Source organism: Dipodomys ordii, unplaced genomic scaffold (assembly GCF_000151885.1).
Source record: "Dipodomys ordii isolate 6190 unplaced genomic scaffold, Dord_2.0 Scaffold95, whole genome shotgun sequence".
In the NCBI taxonomy this organism is placed as follows: domain Eukaryota; kingdom Metazoa; phylum Chordata; class Mammalia; order Rodentia; family Heteromyidae; genus Dipodomys; species Dipodomys ordii.
The window spans coordinates 2,025,113-2,029,515 of record NW_012267311.1 but is presented as its reverse complement, the minus strand read 5'-3'; positions in this window follow the sequence as shown (position 1 = coordinate 2,029,515).

Here is a 4,403-nt window from a genome sequence, read left to right as displayed (position 1 = left end):
CGCCGGCCCGGAGCACGGCGGCCCGCTGTGAACCGCGGCACCGCCGCTGGCGAGGAGGAGCGTGACCTCGCCAGCGCCCGCGCCGCGGCTCCGGTCCGTAGAATGGGAACGGCGGTTATGTAACGCCGAGCGGCTGCGGTTCTGAAGGCCCAGGAAAAAGCCATCCCTGAGACGGCTGCACGCTCGACCTGCTCAGCCCGCTGCCAGTCAGTGCGGCTCTGCCCGCGGTCTCCTGACTGCATAGCAGGACTAGGGCAGAGCTGAGATGAGATCAAGGTGGGAACGGCTCTACAATTTATCTTTCCGTGTATGATGTGCAGATTTCTTTAGGCCACAGTAAGTCATGCTTATTTTGAATGAGGGGCGCAAGTTGTCACAGTTTTTTTTCTTGTGCGAGTACTGGAGCTTGAACTGTAGGCATTAGGCTTTTTTGCTCACCTCAGACCCTCTGTCACGTGAACTATGCCTACAGTTTGGCATTTTGCTGGATACTTGGAGCGTGAAGTCTCTTGGAATTTTCCTTCTGGTGTCAGCCTCCAGAGTACCTAGAAGTAGCCGGCTACTGAGTGTCCAGCTCAAGCATTTCTTTTTATGCCTGGAGTTGAAATTAAACTTGGTAATGGTCAAATCTGGTCAATACAACAGTTAACAGTTGTATCCTTCGCTGTTCCTCCCCAGGTTTTTGGAAATGGGGATTTTTCTTTAAGGTAACAAAATGTAGGACTCAAATTGGTTTTAACATGTAGAATGGCTTTCTAGTTTATCCACTGTGAACTTTTATTAACCACTTTGCCTAGATAGTCCAATAGTTATATTAAGTATGATTATTTGTTATTATTCATTAGCCTCTCTAGACATTTGCCACTTCTGGGTGATGAGCACTACTAAATATTTTATTTTCACATAGACTCAGTCTTCTGACCCTCTATACCTTTCAACTTCTATGTGTTCCTGTTGATTATCTCCAGTTCCTGCACATTGTGGCATGAAGGGTTCCAATCTGTGTTAGAAACAACAGATTTGAAGATTTGAGAAAGGAAAGGTTAGGTTTAGTGTGTCCTAAATTTTTAGGTAAACTTTATTTTGGATTTGGGAAGTGGGATTGATGGATCATTTCTCCCATGGGGGGAGGGTGGATAATAGTAAATTGTGGTACTAATCCCAAGAATACTTGGTTAGAAAAGCTTTTTTTTCTTTTGGCCAGTCATGGGGCCTGAACTCTGGGCCTGGGCACTGTCCCTCACCTCTTCAGCTCAAGGCTAGTGCTCTACCACTTGAGCCATAGCTCTACTTCTGCCTTTTTCTGCTTATGTGGTGCTGAGGAATCGAACCCAGGGTCTCATGCATGCAAGCCAAGCACTCTACCACTGAGCCACCTTCCCAGCCCTAGAAAAACTTTTATAAGGGCTTATAAGGGCTCTTAAATAGACTCGGTAGCACTAAATGTAAACAGGTCCACCTTTGTAACCTAAATTTCAAAATCATTCCTGCAAATCTGCCAATCTTAACTTACTGGCTTTCCTGATTTTATGCCTTAATCTGTATTTTTTTTAACTGCTCTGTTGAGGTATAATTTACATACCAGCTATACATTTCACTTGTTTAATGTTATATAATTCAATAGGGTTTTTTTTTTTGTTTGTTTTTTGGTCAGTCGTAGAGCTTGAACTCTGGGCCTGGGTGCTTTCCCTGTACTCTTCAGCTCAAGGCGAGTGCTCTACTGCTTGAGCCACAGCACCACTTCCGGTTTTTTAGTGGTTTATTGTAGATAAGAGTCGCACAGAGTTTCCTGCCTGGGCTGGCTTTGAACAGTGATCCACAGATCTCAGCCTCCTGAGTACCCAGGATTACAGCTGTGAACCACCTGTGCCTGGCTAATTAGTTTTTGGTATGTTTCCTGAGTGATGCCATCACCATAATTCGATTGCAGAACATTTTCATCTTCCTAGAAGGAAACTTCATTACTAGCACCAGTTCACTTTCCATCTTTATAAATTTGCCTATTTTACATATTTATTAAATGATATCATGCAATAAGTAATCTTTGTAACTAATATTTTCTCATTTACGTCAATAAATGGACTTCTATGTTGTAGTATATATCAAGTAATTCAGTTTTATGTATGAATACACATTTATCAGAAAACAATCTTTAGAAGATAATCCTTTACTTGATAATGGATTTTTTTGTCCACTGGGGGGCTTGAACTCAGGACCTAGGTACTGTCCCTAATAAGGTCTTTTGCTTAAGGCTGGTTGCTCTGTCAAATTGAACCATAGGGCCACTTTAAGGTTTCTGGTGGTTACTTGGAGATGACTCTAAAAGACTTTCCTACCTGGTCTGACTTTGAACTGTGATTCTCAGATCTCAGCTTCCTGAGTAGCTAAGATGACAGGCATGAGTTGCCGGTGCCTGGCTGAATTGTTTCTAATCGGTACCAGTTTTTGTAGTTAAATGTATTCTTGTGTATAAGTGTAAGAATTCTTGTTCTTTTTACCTGTTTTGAGGACAAAATTAGGTCAGTCATTAGCTTATCCCTTCAAACTGGTTAGTAGACATAAAACAGGAAAGAAAAAACTTGGTATTTCATAGTTTAATATATATGTATACACACAAATACAAATATATATGTATTCTTTTTCTTTTTATAGTGCTGGGTATAGATCCTGAGTTTTGCCTAGGCTAGACAAGTGCACTACTACTGAGCTAAGTTCTCAGCACTGTGCCCTACCTTGTAATTTTTATATAAGTAGAAATAGTAAACACTAAAAATTGCATTCTAAAGAAACAAATTAAGATGTATTAACTTGGAATTTACAAGTCCCCTCCCTGACTAAAGTCTAGCTATCCCTTCTTTAAAGTCTAGAGTTAGTGTGCATTCCTTTGGTATACAGTGCTAGTTGTAGGTGAATCTAAGTCTTGAACTTTCTTGATTTCTTTCACTGTTCCCCATTTCTTTTTTTTTGTACATAGTATCTGTGATCCTGTAAGTTTTTGACTTTTAATCTTTAATCTCTTTTGAATTGAGCATTATAAGTAGAGGAGAACATCGAGAAATTTATATATTGACAAAGGCTGGAAATGTAGCTCAGTAACAGCATTTGCCAACTTACTGGGTTCAAATCCCTCGGACCATAAAAACAAAAATGCAAAGAAAATAGAGTTAATAATTCAGATTTCCAAGGCTTGTTAAATATTTAAAGTAGTAAAGTTTGAATTTTTCAGTCCAGAAAAGATAATACTAGAAATAGATCTTTAAGATGTTTCTTTACTATTGATTCTCTCTTTAATAATTAGGGTCTGAGAAAGCCAAGGTGTGTGTCCTTGATTAGTGACTTTAATTTGAAAAACCTATGATAGGGTACTTGTGTTTCACAAATACAGGCTTTTGTTATGGGTTTTGTTTTTCATATAGGTTAAGGCCAATGAGTTTATAATTTAGAAAATTACAGTTATTACTTAACATTTGACTTATAGAACTTCCTATAATGGAGGAAATGAAAGAAAAGCTCATGTAAGGCAAGTCTCAACCACTGGGCTAGGTTATTAGATTATAACCCAAACCCTTAGCCCTAAGTTGCAGTTTATATGTGAACTGGAAACTTTTAGCCAGGTGCTAGTGGTTCACCCCTGAATCCTAGCTATTCTGGAAGCTAAGATTTGGAGGATTGTGGTTCAAAGCCATCTTGGGCAGAAAAGTCCTGAAGTTCCCCAAATAGCCAGCAAACAGCCAGGCTTGATAATATGGTTCAAATGCTAGAAGTGTCAGTTTTGAGTAAGAGGGCTGAGTGAACGCCTCTGAGTTCAGCCTCCATTTGATTTGGGGGAGGTGGGGACTGAGATCAACTATATACCCAATGATTAGGACAAAATCTAGCAAACGGGAGATTGGGAGTTGTGGAGAGGTTGTAAATAACAAGGCCAAAATATAATGCAGATATTAACATTAGCAAATTCAACTTTATAATGAGCTAATATAAGCTAATAGATGAAACAGATGAGCTTTAACATCTTCACGGCTCTGCTTTGCATTAAATTAAAAAGCTTAAGATGTCCTGGCCTGGAGGTATGGCTCTGGTGAGTGATACAGTGGCTGCATAGCAACTATGAGTTTAATGGACACAGGACTGCCTAGCAAGTCTTCAGTTCCTACTGCCAAAAAATAAAAATAAAGCAAAGACAAGCGTGAAAATACTTAGAAAGGAATCAGTATAATGAACTGAATATAATAATGTGGCAATAGTCGTGTGATAATAGTAATATTATACTAATAACCACAGCTAACATTTCTTTTACATTTTTCTCAAACTTTTAAAAAGGACAGCAAAATATTAATATTTGACTTTACTGTGTATATAACAGTGGCCTTTTCTAATGGCTTTTTTAGTTACTCTTTCATCAG